Here is a 17,166-nt window from a genome sequence, read left to right as displayed (position 1 = left end):
TATAAGTGATATCAGACACAAGTGACTGAGAGACTGAGCAACAGTTTTACAGTACTAGAATTGAGCCAGGGCTTCATGTATGCAAGTTTTCTACTCTACTATTGAAACACACTCCCAGCCCTTATTGATATTTTTCTTTTGTTATTTTGGAGTGGACTGAGCCATATCTGATTGTGCTCAGGGCTTACTCCTGGCTCTCAAGGGTCACTCCTGGCAATGCTTGGGGGATCCTATGCAGGATCGAACCAGAGTAAGCCATGTGAAAGGCAAACACCTTAATTCCTATACTGTCTCTCACCCCGCCCATATTTTTAAGGAAAAATAAAAATCAAGCAGCAGAATTAAAACGTGCAGCCTGATTTTGTTCTGCAAAAAATGACATCATAAATTAGTAAAAGCTATAAAATAAACTCGCACCACACATGACCCTTCTTTATATACAGTCTGAAAAGGTGGCTGCTAAATTGTTAAGAATATTTTCAAAAATGTAAAATGTCCAATTTAAAATGGACTGCAGTAGAGGAGAAAAAATGACTTTCCTTTTTACTTTGTAGACTTCTTCTTTTCATCTTTGAATGTTTACAAGAAGCACTAGTTAGTTGTATGCTATCTTTTTGAATTAAAAAGGAACAGCTCGGGGCTGGACCGATAGCACAGCGGGTAGGGTGTTTGCCTTGCACGCAGCCAACATGACCGACACAGGTTCGATTCTCAGCACCCCATATGGTCCCCCAAGCACCGCCAGGAGCAATTCCTGAGTGCATGAGCCAGGAGTAACCCCTGAGCATCGCCGGTGTGACCCAAAAACCAAAAAAAAAAAAAAGGAACAGCTCAGTGATAATAAACCATTAACACGAGGCATCTCACAACTGCTGATAACAACTTACTCAAGGTCAAACAGAGTATTACAAATCCAATAATTATTACAATGTGATTCCCCCCCACACACACACACCACAGCCAAATCTGCCTTCCCTCCCTATCAATGTCCATGGGCATCCATCTGAGGACCCAAAAGCAACATTTGTGAGTCATAGCTGAAGCCTGGAATATCAAAATAGTACCACTTGGCCACCTCAGTGCTTGCCACTCCAGCGGCTGCAAAGGTGTTTTACAAATCTGATTTATTGGTTCATAATCTATATACTACAAACCACCTTTTATAGCACACTAGGTTGCAGATGTACCTAAAGTGTACATTTTGCTAACTTCTGACCTGTGCAGATACACATGTAAAACTAACACCAACCTCAAGATGCAGAGGGGTTGGGAAGATGGCTCAAGGGCTAGAGTATCTGCCTTGTATAGAAACCCTAGTTTGAAAGCTGGCTTTTTATGGTTCCCAGGATAGCTCTGGTAGCCCATTGTAAAGCATTGTAAAGAGTGACCCCAGACCCCCTGAGTACTGCTTCGGAGACCCTCAGTATCTTTCATCTCCAAGAGTTTTCTAAAACCCCCTTGTTAACCTCCCCTCCCCCATGCAACCACTGATCTAGCTGCAGACTGTTTAAGTCATAACTGATTTATTTTATAACTAAAACAGACAGATGCTTCTGGAAAAATATTCATAGTCACAGCCAATAATCAACTTTAACAGGTGCTTTCTTTTTTTAAATTTTGATAGTTCTGCAACTAGCAAACATGTGCTAATCCTTAAATCTGGTTAAAGTGGAAAAGGTTCTACTTTTCCCTTAAATATGGGCTTAAAATGTTTTTTTCTCCCCATGCAATTCCTGTTTGTAAACATGTTTCAAACACAAATGTAGGCCAAAATTAATTATTTGGGGGGGGAGTTGTGCCACATCCAACAGTGCTCAGGAGTTACTCTTGACTCTGCACTTAAGAACTATCCTAGTGGTGCTCTGAGGACCATATGGGATGCCAGGGATTGAACCTAGGTCGACCGCATGCAAGGTAAGTTTTCTACCCATTATACTATTGCCCTGACCCTGATCTATTTTAAATGGAATGTATGATGGAGTATTGTGTTTATGCATAGATATAAGATATTTATATTAATTTATTGTATTAATTAAATATATCTACCATAAAATAAAGGCCCTCCCGTTGATCATCGATTTGCTCGAGCGGGCCCAGTAACGTCTCCATTGGAGACTTTGTTGTTACTGTGTCTGGCATATCGAATGCGTCACGGGGAGCTTGCCAGGCTCTGCCATGCAGGCGAGATACTCTCGGTAGCTTGCCGGGCTCTCCGATAGGGGCAGAGGAATCGAACTCGGGTTGGCCATGTTGGCTGCGTGCAAGGCAAACGCCCTACCGCTGTGCTATCGCTCTAGCCCATATGAAGTAGCATTGTTGAAATGATGCTATAATGGATTTTCTTCTTTTTGAATTTTTAAATGTATTTATTTTTTATAAAGTTTTTTATGTTGATTTATTACAATCAATATTCCAACACCAATCCCATCACCATTGCACCTTCCCATCACCATTATTTCCAATTTTCCTAACCACCGTTATGTATTTTTAGAGCAATCAAGTTAGCCCTCTAAGATTTGTTTTTAATGTGTGTGCTTTACTGGAGAGTAATGGCAAAATTTGTACAAGATTTTCTCATCATTTCACCAGTCAATGTCATATGCATCAGTTAATTTCCTCAACAAAGCTTTCCTCAACAAAAATCCTAGGATAAAATAAATACTGATAGCAAAGAATTTCAAAACTATGTTTTCCATAAGTCATCAAAAATTTAATTTAATAAATATTTTAAACTATTCTCATGTTCCAGTGTGCTCCCATACAACCTCTTCCTCTAACTTGTGTCTTTCTTATTACTTTGTGATTAAAATCAGCACTCACTGGGCCAAAGCCCAACCATACAAAGTATAGGACACTTGCCTTGCATGCTGGTGCCCTGGATTCAATCCCAGGAAGTTCATAGGGTCCTCTGAGCACCACCAGGAATGATCCCTGAGTGCAGAGCCAGGAATAAGCCCTGAGCACCACAGTATGTAGTCCCCAAACCAAAATAAAATAAAAATAAATAAAAGCAGCACTCATGGAAACACTTTTGCAGAAGCAAGTGAGAACTACTCTGGCTTTAAAGAATTACAGTTATTCAGCCTTGTTTACATGCAATGCATTCCAGCAGTATCTTGTATACATAACTTTATCAAAGCATGTCACTTAACATATTCCCAATGCCAGAACATTTCTAGCAGAGTTGCATAGAATGTGGCTACTTTCTCTAGTCATCTGTTCACCTCCTCTTCCTTTCTTCTAAACCTAGTAGCAACCTTGACTGTGTAATGATAGAGAACTATCCTCACAAATCTAAAGTATTTGTATTTTTGTTTGTCTGTTTCATGCAGTGGTGGTCTCAAGAATGCAAAGCATGCACTTTACCATGGAGCCAATTTTCTATCTAAAGTGCATGTTTTATTAACTGGATGGCTACATGCAAAAAAAAATGGGCTCAGATCTCTGCCTAACTCCATGTACAAAAGTAAGATCTAAGTGGATTAAAGACCTCAACATCAGACCGAAATCTATAAGCTACATTGAGGAAGAAGTTGGCAAAACCCTTCATGACATAGAAGCTAATGGTGTCTTCAAAGACGTCACACCGCTGGCCAAGCAAGTGAAAACAGAGATAGACAAATGGGACTATCTTAAACTAAGAAGCTTCTGCACCTCAAAAGAAACAGTGACCAAAATACAAAGACAGTCTACAAAATGGGAAAGGATATTTGCCAACTACACATCTGATAAGGGGTTAATTTCAAGGATATACAAAGTACTGGTTGAACTCCACAAAAAGAAAACATTCAACCCCATCAAAAAATGGGGAGATGAAATGAATAGAAACTTTCACAAAGAAGAAATCCGAATGGCTAAAAGGCACATGAGAAAATGTTCCACATCATTAGTCATCAGGGAGATGCAGATCAAAACCACAATGAGATATCACTTCACACCGCAGAGACTGGCCCATATCCACAAGAACAAAAGCAACCGGTGTTGGCGCGGATGTGGTAAGAAAGGGACACTCCTTCACTGTTGGTGGGAATGCCGACTGGTTCAGCCCTCTTGGAAAACAGTATGGATGACTCTCAAAAAATTAGAAATTGAGCTCCCATTTGATCCAGCAATACCACTCCTGGGAATATATCCCAGAGAGGCAAAAAAGTATAGTCGAAGTGACACCTGCAATTGTCTGTTTATTGCAGCACTCTTTACAATAGCCAGAATCTGGAAAAAACCCAAGTGCCCGAGAACAGATGACTGGTTAAAGAAACTTTGGTACATTTACACAATGGAGTACTATGTAGCTGTTAGAAAAGACGAAGTCACGAAATTTACATACAAGTGGTACTACATGGAAAGTATCATGTTAAGCGAAATGACTCAGAAAGAAAGGGATAGACATAGAAAGATTGCATTCATCTGGGGAACATAAAGTAACAAAATAGGAAACTAACACCCAAGAATGGCCGAGATTAGTACCAGGAATTTTACTCCATGACCTGGAGGCCAACCACACATACTAGGGGAAAAGGGAGCTCAGATAAAGAGGGGAACACCAAATAAAGTTGTTGGGAGGATCTTCCCAGGATGCGAGAAGCATGCTGAAAGTAGACTATAGACCAAACATGATTGCCACTCAATGTTTCTTTTGCAAACCACAACACCCAAAAGGAGAGAGAGAGAACAGAGGGGAATGCCCTGCCACAGAGATAGGGTGGGATGGGTAGGATGGGCGGTGGGAGGGATACTGGGATCCGTGGTGGTGGGAAATGGGCACTGGTGGAGGGATGGGTATTTGATCATTGTATGATTGAAACCCAAGCACAAAGATGTGTAAGTCTGCAACTGTACCTCATTATGTCTCACTATTAAAAAATTTTTAATAAAAAAAATTAAAAAAAATAAAGTGCATTTAATTAATTTATTTATTTGGGGTTGGATTTGGACATCGCATCCTGTAGTGCTCAGAAGCTCCTCCTAGAGGTGCTTTGGGACCATATGTGTTGCTGGGGGTTAAAGCAGGATTGGCTATGTGCAAGGCCAGCACTTAACCACTTAATATCTCTGGTGCTAAAGTGCATGTTTTAATCTAAAGTGGAAAATGGAATCAATTACGTGGGCTCTGCATTCAAATAATTCCCAGGTTTCCTTTCACTTCAGAAGACATTAGATAGATTCCTCTGATACCTCTCAGCTTAGATCGAAAAGATAACTCAGAAACTCTAAAAGCAATTCAGTTACAAGGAAAAGAATCCATCATTCAGTCTTGCTTGCTTTTATACTCTCCAAAATATTTTACTGGCAGACTGCTAACAAGGCCATTTGAATGAGGCATGTTTTTATTAAAACAGTGGAAAATAAAGGACTATTTGTACAACTCAATATTTTCTTTTGGAGTAGATCTTGGCTGCCTTTCTAAATCTCACTAGGCTTTTTTTTTGCAGTGGTTGGAACCCAAGGCCTCACACCAGCAAGAAGTTCTCTACCACAGAGCACATATCTGGCTCCTGCTGCTCCCTTGTGTTTTTTTCTCTGGGCTTTGTAACATTAAAGTTAGTCATTGTGGGCTTGCATTAAAGCACTAACTCTGTCTAATCCTGTTCGATCTCTGACACCACATAGGGTTCCCAGGTCCCCTTCAAGAATGATCCCTGATGAGGTAGGGTGGAGGGGATGGGGTGAGGGTGGTGGGAGGGATGCTGGGACCAATGGTGGTGGGAAATGGGCACTGGTGGAGGGAGGGTACTCGATCATTGTATGACTGAAACACAAGCACGAAAGTTGGTAAGCCTGTAACTGTACCTCATGGTGATTCACTAATTTAAAAAATGATCCCTGAGCAGATAGCCAGGAATAAGTCCAGAGCACCAGGGAAAAAAACTAGATTCAAGTTTGCCTCTTTGGCAACTTAATTTGTAGGCTTTGTTTACCTATATTAAAGCGAGGCTTCTTGAGAGGGGCCTCCCAAGCTTTGTGCATTCAAAGATAGTTCAGTGAGTATGGTGCTTGCTGTGTACGCTGATGATCCGGGTTTGACCCCTAACATCCCATATGGTCTCCCAAAAACCCGCCAGGTGTTAAGTCCTAAGTGCAGAGCCAGGAGTAAGCCCAGAGAACTGTCAGGTGTGGCCCCAAAACAACAACAGCAGCAACAACAAAAAACCCCAACTCAATTAGAGGTTAAATATGAGGACCCTAGTATGCCATGTTGCTCAGGGACTGTAGTGTCAGGGATGAACTGGGTCACTCCAACAGTGCTGGGGGTGGGGGAGGCTCTCACCCAGCAGTGCTGAGGAACTATGTAGTGTCAGATATTGAACCAGGGGCAACTTTCTGAAAGGCATACCCTAACCAAGGCATACCCTAACCTCACTACTGCTCCTGGCCTCTAGAGGAGGGTATCTTAAACTTTGTCCACTTGCAACCCCTTTTCACCAAATTTTTTTTATGTGAGCCCAGGTAGAAAGGTATATAAAATAGGTAACAAGTTAAAATAGGCATATAAATCAAACAGTTATTAATAGTAAATCATAAAGATATTTCTTTCAAGACTTGAAAAAATGTTAAATCATCCTTAAAGGGGTGGAGAAACCATTTAAAATGCTAAGTTTTAGGGGGCAGGAGCAGTAGTGCAGTAGGTATGGTGCTTGTCATCCATGTAGCCAACAAGTGTTTGATCCCTGGCTTCCTATATTGTCCTCAAGCACCACCAGAAATAGTTTCTGAGTGTAGAGCCAGCAGTAACCTCTGAGCATTGCTGGATGTGCTCCTCAAACAAAAAAAAAATAAAATAAAAATAAGATGCTAAGTTTTAAAAGAACATACTAACATCTACTTTATGGGATTATTTTTGTGAAAGCAGTGTTTCTGAGATTAACAAAAATATAGTAATTTAGGAACCAGGGAGATAACTCAATGGGTTGGAGCACATGCTTTGCATGCAGGATGCCAATGTTCCGTTTCCTAAACCCCACCAGGAAGTGACCTCCAAGTACTGAGCTGGGAGGACCGAGCTGGGAGTAGCTCCAAGAACCAAGCTGGGAGTAGCCTCTGAGCACTGCTGAATGTGGCTCAAGACTGGAAAAAAATACAGTGACTTAATAATAGGAGGCTTTGGATAGGCCTTTTGCTGCCAATATGATTATTATAACTCTGTAGGTTAGTAAGGACTCGCAAGGGAGGAAACTCATTTTTCAAATATGAACAAAGTAGTTAATGGATCTGTCAGGTCACTCTTTTGGCCTTTGTGCTTTTGGTAACACCAGAAATTTTTCTCTTGTAGAAGTCTTCTCTCTCCAGACCCTTCCTCTCAGGAATACTGCTTTTTTAAAATTCTATTGAATCACCGTGAGATAGTTATAAGCTTTCATGTTTGGGTTACAATCACACAATGACCAAACACCTGTCCCTCCACCAGTGCACATTCCCCACCACCAATATCCCTGGTATACCTCCCTTTTTCCCTCCCTCCTTCTGCCTCCATGGCAGACATGATTCCCCATGATCTCTCTCTACTTTTGGGCATTATGGTTTGCAATACAGACCCTGAGAGGTTATCATGTTTGGTCCTTTATCTACTTTCTACACACATCTCCCATCCCGACTGATTCCTCCAGCCATCTTTTTCTTGGTGATCCCTTCTCTATTCCAGCTGCCTTCTCCCCTTTGCTCATGAGGCAGCCTTGTCCACCTATGGAGCAATCTATCTGTCCCGTGGAATATTGCTTCTTTTACTCTAACTTGCAGCAGTTTATTATAATGCTATGAGACTTATGCTTTCTCTTCTTCCCTCTAAAGAAGCAATCAGGATTTAAAATGACCAGGTGACTAAATACCTCGTACTTCTGCACTTTTGCCTCACTTGTTCCAATTTCGGGGAAATATACATCTCGGAGTCTTCAGTATTTTATTTTCACCATCAGAAAATGACCGACAATGGCAAGGTTCCTGCTCACAGTTGCCACCTACAGGAGGAATCAGCCTTTACATAGGAGTGTGCATTACTCAGCAGTTTCTGAGAGCAGCAGTATTTCCCAATGTTTCTAAAATCCCAAAGTAAACTTATTTGAATACAAGTCCTCACAAACTATCTATTACCCAATACCTTATTGCAAAATCAGTGGTGGGAACATTTGGAGGAGCTTTGTTTTCAACTCTCCACGACAGACTGCTGTGCGGCAATGTTCTGATGGGTAATCTGCCTGAGACAGAGGTTCACAGTTAAAAGCCATACAATGATAGAGGGAAGTATTCAATCTGGATGAGAACTGGGTGCTAAAAGGAGGGAAAGTGATATCCATGCTAAGCTTTCAGCAACTACAGTGCCTAAAAGGAAAAAAAGAAAAAATGTTTGCCATAGAGGCAGGCTAGGGGACATGAGGGAAACTGGAAACATTGGTGGAGGGAAAGGGACACGGGGAAAGGGCTATGTGCTTGATCCTGTATGCCTGAAACTAAATCCTGAATAACTTTGTAATTCATGGTGATTCAGTAACTTTCAAAGCATTTTTTAAAAAGCAATGCCAGGGCTAAACAAAAAAAGAAAAAAAGGAAATATTGAAGTTTTGGGAGAAACAACATGCTTGTCCTTATGGGCCCATAATGTTGGCTTTTTGCATCTGTTTAATAACAATTTCAGATATTGATATGGTCAAGTCACATTCCTGTTGCCATGCCTATAGCTGATTTATGATGAAATTCTATAGTGTCTTTATACATATTTGGTTAGACATTCCCTCCCCTGAGGATTTACATTTTCCAATGATTAATTTTTAAAAGCAATGATCATCGTCCTTCACGCCCTACCGAGGTCACGAGTTGCACCCCACAAGCGGCTCTCCGGCACGACCATGGCTCCAGAGCCACAGAAACCAATCTCATAACTATCTGGCTCTTGGAAGAAATTCCTCCAGACTTAATAAGTAAAATATCAGAAATCCAAAATCGTGCTGCTGCTATTGTGGTCGTGCGACATCATTTGGTTCTCATAACCAGCTATAGAAAACAAATTATTTCACAATGCCTTTTCAGCAGTTCTGATTGTTGGGTGGAAACTCTAAACAATAATGTTGCATCTTTTGTCGAAATAATGAATGTAATCAAAGTATATAGAAAGTAGAATTCATCTGCCTCACAGGCATTGGGAAGGGTGGGAGGGGGTATATTGGGGTTCTTGGTGGTGAAAAATGAGTACTGGTGAAGGAAAGGTGTTTGATGATTGTATGACCGAGACTTAAACCTGAAAGCTTTGTAACTTTTCCCACATTGATTCAATAAATAAATATTTTAAAAAAAGAGCAATGCTCTTCCCCAGAGTACTTCTATTCTACTAGGATGAAAAAGAACATTGTGATAAAAATCTCTGCACAGTCCTTAATTTAAAATAAAAATTCTATTTCCTCAAAGTATATTACTATGCCAATGGATAAGAATGCGTGGCTCATTAGATATTGTAAAGTTGATCTCCTGGAAGATCATTTAGCTAGCCATCAGCATTGTTTACACGTGGGCAGAGCTGCTCATTTTGGACCATTATCATTTCTTTTTTCAAAATTTCTGCTACTTAATTAGTATATAGTGCCAACAAAATAACTTTCATTTGTATTTACTGGAATACAGGTCAAAGCCTGAGCCAACCTTCCCTCTGATATTCAACTACCTTGTCCATGTCTCCACAGTGATATTTCAAGCACATCCCAATATTACAAGCTGGAATCTTTGGAAGAGAAACATGATAGACCCGCCAGTCACTAAATCCCCAAACTCTCAGGGCTAGACAGATAGCTCAACAAGCTGGAGAGCAAGTTTTGCATGCAGGACATCCATCTTTGATCCCCAGCATTGTGTAGTCCCCTGAGCACCAAAAGCCTCCCAGAAGCCCTAGCTATCGCCCCCAAACCCAAATAAATGAATTCCTAAACTTTTCATTTTTACCTCCAAACCTGTCTTCCTCCTCCGACTTGTTCTTTTTTTCTGCTTTTTTTTTTTTGGAGTCACATCTGGCGATGCTCAGGCGTCACTCCTGGCTCTGAACTCAGGAATTACTCCTGGCGGTGCTCGGGGGACTATATGGTATGCTGAGAATTGAACCTGGGTCAGCCACGTGCAAGGCAAATGCCCTATCCACTGTGCTATCGCTCTAGCCCCGCTGACTTGCTCTTTGATCCCATTCAGTGATCCCATTTTCCTAAAAAGGGTCACCCTCCACCCAGATGTTCAGGTTCAAATAATCTTCCTTCTTTTCTGAGAGTCTTTCAGCAAGTTCTTTTGACTTCACGTTTTTGTTCCATCCTGAATCTCTCTCCAGCTGCACCTGCACAGCAGATGATTCTCTGAGCACCACCAGGAGTGATTTCTGAGTGCAGAGCCAGGAGTAACCCCTGAACATCTCCAGGTGTGGTTCAAACACAAAAAAAAGAAAAAAAGAAGTAAAAGGAAAAGACCCATAAAACGGAGTGAAATGATAATGTAGACTTGTTTGTTGTTTCAGGCACATGAGCTATTCATATTAAATCAGTGAATTTTGGGACCAATTGAGGTACCTACCGAGCAAAATCTTCTGAGGGCTACTGCAATGAGTCACTCTCAATGAACTGAGTCTGGGAAGAGACAGAAATGAAGACAATTACTTGGATTCTGAGGCAGAAAATGGTGCCTGCCATTGGAAGCCTTGGTTACTTTGGGTAGCAGAGGAGTGATCCAGTTTTCCACACTCACTGTGAGTCAGTGGTAGAATTTCTGAGAATCTGCTTCAGCGCTTTGCGAGTGTGCCAGAGTATCAGGACAGGTCCAGGAACAGTTGATTGTTTTGTCACAATTAAGAGGGTTGGAAGAGGACATCACTGCCATGGGGGTGGGAGTGGGTATTGTCATACACTGCACTTGAATGGATAGATCTGCACAATGAGGAACTCTGCACCCCAAATGCCAATACTGAAATGGCTGATTCTACCATCTAATATCTATGAAATTCTTCCAGGGGAATACAGATTATCACTTTTTCTTTTAGTTTTTGGGCCATACCCATAGGTATTCAGGGCTTACTTTGTTCTCAGAGATCACTCCTGGTTTGGGCTCAGGGGATATCAGGTGTGGGTAATCAAACTAGAGTTGGAGGCAAGAAAGGCAAGTACCTTAACCCCTGTACTATTGAAATTATTTTTGCTTTTTGGGTCACACCCAGCGATGCACAGGGGCTACTCCTGGCTCATGCACTCAGGAATTACTACTGGCAGTGCTTGGGGGACCATATGGGATGCTGGGAATCGAACCTGGGTTGGCCGTGTGCGAGGCAAATGCCGTACCTGCTATGCTGTTGCTCCAGCCCCCAGGTTAGCATTTTTAGCCTTTTATTATTTTTTTTCTTTTTGGGTCACACCCGGCGATGCACAGGGGTTACTCCTGGCTCATGCACTCAGGAATTATGGAATTACTCCTGGCGGTGCTTGGGGTCCATATGGGATGCTGGGAATTGAACCCGGGTTGGCCACGTGCAAGGCATACACCTTACGAGCTGTGCTATCACTCCAGCCCCTATTATTGTTTTTTTTGGGGGGGAGGTCAAGACTCAGTGGTGCTTGGAGACTAATCCTGGAACTGCTCAGGGACCATGCAATGTCAGGACCAAATTCAGAACCTCTGCATGCTTTGCATGTGCTCATCCAATTTTGCTAGCTCTCTCTGGGCCCAAGATCAATAGTTTAATCTGCTACTTTTTAGGTAGTTATTTCTAATCTCTTTGTGTGTGTACATATGTGGGTTGGCCCCATCAGGGTTATCTCCAGGAGCATCAAGGTTATATCCAGCTGTACTCTAGAGGCCATAGGACATGAGGTCCAACCTGGAGCCCTAGAAGAAGGGAGAGAGAGGTAGGGAGAGAAAGAGAGAAGGAAAGTGCCTGACATAGAGCCATAGAGGCAGGTTGGGGAGGGGGATGGTCCCCTGAGCACCACAAGGAGTAATTCCTGAGGGCAGAGCCATGAATAACTGCTGAGCATCCTCAGGTGTGACTCCCAAACCACAAACAAACAAAAATATTCCCTTTACAAAGACTTGGGTTCCCATCTCATGAATGCTTCCTTTCAATTAAATTTTATTTCATGCTGTATTTTATCACTCAAAATACTCATTTCCTCCAAGTATGTAACATTATTTTTAAAACATGCTGTAACGTTATTTTAAAAAATGCTTTGGTTTTGGGGCCACACCTGGTGGTGCTCAGGGTTTATTCCTAGCTATGCTCTCAGAAATTACTTCTGGTGGGCCAGAGACTATATTAGGTGCCAGTTATTGAACCTGGCTTGGCCACACACAAGGCAAATGCCCTACCCACTATACTATTCCTCCGGCCCCGTTATGTAACATTATTAACTGGGTAACACCACAATATTCCACCAGTGTGTGATCCAGCCCTTTGCTCTATATCTTCAGAACTTCCCCCTATATATTTTTTAAAATTCATCCATAAATCCTCCCTAATACACAGTCTCATAAAGTCAATGGAGCTTATCACTCTCTACACACATGCACCTATGTATGTGTACACACATCACATACACAAATACATGCAAATTGTTTCATTTATGTGGAAAACCCCAATTTACTGTTTGCAAAGGTTCTTATGTCAGTGTTGTCAATAGTCACGGTCACGGTCACAGTCACGGTCCTCCCATTGTTCATCGATTTTCTCGAGCAGGCCCAGTAACGTCTCCATCGTGAGACTTGTTGTTACTGTGTTTGGCAATAGTATCACTATGCATTTCAATATTATTGTATAGTTTGTTTAAAATTATTTGCTACTTTGTTGTGTTGTAGCTCTTGCTCTTTATACTATAGAAACTTTCTTGTCTTTAGCATTTTAGTTGGTAATATACTTGGAAAATAATTTAGCAGGCACAATGAGGAAAGGTTAGATTTTTAAATTTTGTCATGTCAATTGCCATTTTCCCCAGCAATTTTCCTGAATAGGATATTTCATGACTATTATTCTCAAATGATATATTTGCCATAAACAAAGTACCTAAGCCCAGAGAGATAATACAGAGGGTAGGTTCTTGCCTTGCATGTGACTGATCTGGGTTTGATCCCTAGCATCACATTGGGTCTCCTGAGCCCTGCTAGTAGTGAACCCTGCGCACAAAGCTAGGAGTAATCCCTGAGCAAACCTCGGTTGGAGGAAAAAAATTATTTTGAAGCACCTAAATATAAAAATGAAACAGCAACCTGATGCTGAAAAATCTTGGCAAATGGGGTTCTCTCTTAGCAATGATGGGAAAGTATTCTGGGAAGGTAAACACATTGACAATCTTAGCAGTAGAATTACCTAGATGTTTAAAACAAGTCTCTCCCAAACAAAGGAAAAGCAATATTGAACAATGACAAACCCTTGGCCCTGGATTCCAAAACTAATTACCAAAAGGTAGGGGCAAAGGTGTGCGGGAATGAAAATGGGATCAGATGTGACACAGGAATAGAGGCGGGAGGTCATAGGCATGTCAATGAGGATGGGTGCACTGATTTTGTACACATCAACATCATAAACTTTAACACTATTGTAACCCTATCACTTAAACTAAAGCAAAAAGTATCTTAATTTTATTTCAAGTACCTAAAATCTGTTATTTAATATTACTTATGATTAAATTTTATTTGATATGATTTAATGCACACAGAAAAATGTAGAAAATGGGCTGGAGCAATAGCATAGCTGGTAGGGAGTTTGCCTTGCACCCAGCCAACCCGGGTTTGATTCCCAGCATCCCATAGGGTCTCCGGGCACTGCCAGGAGTAATTTTTTAAAAAAATTTTATTAGTGAAACACCATAAGGTACAGTTGTAGACTTACAAATTTTTGTGCTTGGGTTTCAGTTATATAATGATTGATGTCCATCCCTCCACCAATTCCCATTCTCCACCACCAATGATCCCAGTATCCCTCCCCCCTACCCCCTCCCATCCCACCCAGCCTCTGTGGCAGGGCATTTTCTTTCGTTCTCTCTCTCCTTTTGGGTGCTGTGGTTTGCGAAAGAGGCATTGAGTGGCAATCATGTTCAGTCTATAGTCTACTTTCAGCATGCATCTCCCATCCTGGGAGGATCCTCCCAACACCCTTTATTTGGGGCTCCCTTCTCTATCTGAGCTGCCTTTTCCCCCAGCATGTGTGGCTGGCCTCCAAGCCATGGAGTAAACCTCCTGGTACTTATCTGGGTTATTCTTGGGTGTTAGTCTCCTATTTTGTTACTTTATGTTCCCCAGATGAGTGTAATCTTTCTATGTCTGTCCCTCTCCTTCTGACTCATTTCACTTAGCATGATACTTTCCATGTAGTACCACTTGTATGTAAATTCCATGACTTCATCTTTTCTAACAGCTACATAGTAGCAGGAGTAATTTCTGAGTGCAAAGCCAGGAGTAACTCCTGGGCATCGCCCGGTGTGACCCAAAAAGAAAAAAAAAGTAGAAAATAGGTCTGTCTCTCATCACCACTACTACCATAGTCACCATCATACCCCCAGATTTCTGCACCACATCTTTCATTCTAATGCTGTAAATAGTACATGAAAGCAATGGCTTTTCAACATGTAAAGAGCAAAGGCTCTTCCACATGAATCATGCCCAGAAGACAGACCAGTGGCCAGACTGAAGGTACAATCTTTGGTTAAATGTAAGTGAAAAGTCAGTGACTAATCACAGGAGTCAAGATAACATCAGCCAGCTCCAGAACCATGTCACCCCTCTTCAATCAGCCCCACCGCCATCTGACAAATGTCAAGATAGCATCAGCCACCTCCCAGACCCGTGTCACCCCTCTTCAATCAGCCACACCACCATCTGACAAGTGTGACTTCTCCCTGCTCCTTGGAGCCCCAGTTCTTGCAAGCCTCTTGTACTTGTCTTTTTTAAAATGATGTGCACAGTATGAGTAAGAGCGGAAAGTGCCTGCAAGGCTTTAAAAAGTTATTATTGTTGTTTTTATGGGCCACACACAGTGGTGCTGGGAGTTACTACTGGCAAACTCGGGGGACAAAAGGGGATGCTGGGGATCAAACCTGGGTCAGGTGCCAACAAGGCTAGTGTTATATCCACTATACTATCTCTCTGATTCCTGTAAAGAAGGTTTTGGTGTTTTTATATGAAGATTGAGTCCTACAATCTCGAAGCATACATTTGGACACTTTCAATAAGCGTGACCATGACCGTGACCGTGACTGTGACCGATGTTTCCAAGTTAGACCCAGAAGCAGTCAGTTGGATGGTAGGCGGAAAGAAATGGCTAAGCTTGAGACCTTCCTCACGATCTAGAAAAGATACCCCAGATAAGAAAAATCCTAAGACTAGGCCGCCCCATGCTGGCATCCATTCTTTCAATCCATCCTCAGACACAGAGTTAGCTTCTTGCAAAAGGTCTGGGGTGGGGATGGGGGAGAGGGCATGGCTTTAAATAAAATCGTCAAAAATTGGAGAGCAAAGGTACAAAGGATGACTCTTGCTTCCCCCTGCCCACTGCCCGCACCACCACACTCTGTTATGTTGCCACCCAACCCCAAGTTCGGCCTACCTGCAGCCCCTGCTGCATTTTCACAGTGATGCCTGCCCCACTCTCCTAGTTAAGACTGAAAACGGGCTTACTCAATCCTTCAGACAAGACTGAAGACGGGGAAACGCCCTAAGTGCGTGACTTGAGCCCAAAAGGCCACGTTCAAGTTACTCAAAGCTGGATGCCACAGTTACCATCTGAAGACTCTTGACTAACCCCGAATTAACTTGACTAACCTGGACTAAACTCAGGAGACTCTTGACTAACCCGACGGCCAGAGCTCCCCCTAGCGTGGCAGGACTGCAGGCTGTGTGACCGTTTTCAGGGTGAAAAGCCAGGGCGCATCACTGGGGAAACGACTGGCTTTTCAGCACAGGCAGAGCCACCCAAGTCTTGTCCGTATCCCCTCCCTCATTCCCACTGGGCCGATTCTGTCGACTTGGTACCAAGTTTCCCTATGTCGGGACCGAAACACTGCTGGACTCGGCTGCCTGCTTTGTGAGCGCAGCGGAGGACACTGAGCCGAATATAAGAAACCAAACCGCTATCTCCGCTCCAGTCTCTGTGGCGTCTGTGTCAGAGGGAGAGAGTCCCCCCGACGACGCGACCTCTACCGCGGTCGCCGTTGCTAGCAGTGGTACTTTCCAACAGCAGCAGTTCCAACGGTCGATGCTACGGGACGTTCACAGATTTCATTCCCCGAGAGTTGGTAAAAAGGGTTGAACTGTGAGCAGACAAGCGGCCAGACCTCATCCAAGTCAGAGATGCAGGTGATCGCTCAGGTGCCAACGCCCCAGACAGCCCTTCCTCCCCTGCCCCCTCCAGTGAAGACCCTCCAGCTCACCTCTGCTGCCTCCGGGTTCCCGGATCCCACTGCTGTCTTCGGGCTCCCCAGTCAGCCTACTTCTTGGCGGGCTCCCCTGGGTGGGCTTTAACCTAGTCAATGGCCTCCCCTCAACAGCTCCGCCCCCCCACGGCCCGCGGCCGTCCCTCAATTTGCTGCGAGGGCCAATAGCAACAATGGAATAGTCCCGCCCCTCAGATTCCCCCAGCGCCAATCGCGTCCTCTCGAGAACCCCACCTAGTAACCCCGCCCCTCTTGTGCGGCAAAACTGCAGCCAAAGTTTATCCCGGTGCGCGGTTGCTCCTGACGATTCCATCCCAGGCTCCCCCAACACCCATATCCTGCAAGAAGGAACAGCCACTCCAAGGCTGCAATTTACTCGGTCTCTTCAACTCCCACTCCATGCAACCTGTTTATTTTCGATGAACAGCTATTAAAAACAAGAGAGAATAGAGAGAGTAAGCCTCTGGCCTTGCATGCAGCCTACCACCCTCCCTCCCCGGTTGGTTGGTTGGCTTTGTTGTTTTGTTTTTGTTTTAGGTCATGCTCCGCGGTGCTTAGTGTTTACTCCTGGCTCTTTGCTCGGGGATTACTCCGGAAGGTGCTCGAGGGACCATATAATTTGTCGGGGATTGAACCAGGATCAGCCTTGTGCCAGGCTTAATTCTTGAACCTCTGGGCTAGCTCTCCAGTGCCAGAACCAGGTTTGATCTTGAGCACTGCGTGGAGGACCCCCAACACCGCCTCCAGGAGTGTATTGATGCATATTAGGTTTGATACATATTAGATTTCTCACCTA

General features: G+C 43.2%; 1 protein-coding gene across 1 annotated transcript in view; it reads right to left on the bottom strand.

Annotated features, from left to right (window-relative positions):
* The window catches only part of LOC130034103 (A-kinase anchor protein 17B-like), a 28,590-nt gene extending 12,181 nt beyond the window's left edge, over positions 1-16,409 (bottom strand). Inside the window, exons 1-2 of the mRNA XM_056125680.1 lie at positions 16,368-16,409; positions 10,534-10,586 (exon numbers count right to left, since the gene is read on the bottom strand). The gene's annotated coding sequence lies outside the window, so the exon portion shown is untranslated. The remainder of the gene's footprint in view (positions 1-10,533; positions 10,587-16,367) is intronic.
* Positions 16,410-17,166: the final 757 nt, after the last annotated feature.

The sequence above is a fragment of the Sorex fumeus genome, unplaced genomic scaffold (genome assembly GCF_029834395.1).
Source record: "Sorex fumeus unplaced genomic scaffold, SorFum_2.1 ptg000058l, whole genome shotgun sequence".
Lineage (NCBI taxonomy): Eukaryota > Metazoa > Chordata > Mammalia > Eulipotyphla > Soricidae > Sorex > Sorex fumeus.
The sequence above is the reverse complement of the archived record's forward strand: the minus strand, read 5'-3'. Positions and strand labels throughout refer to the sequence as shown.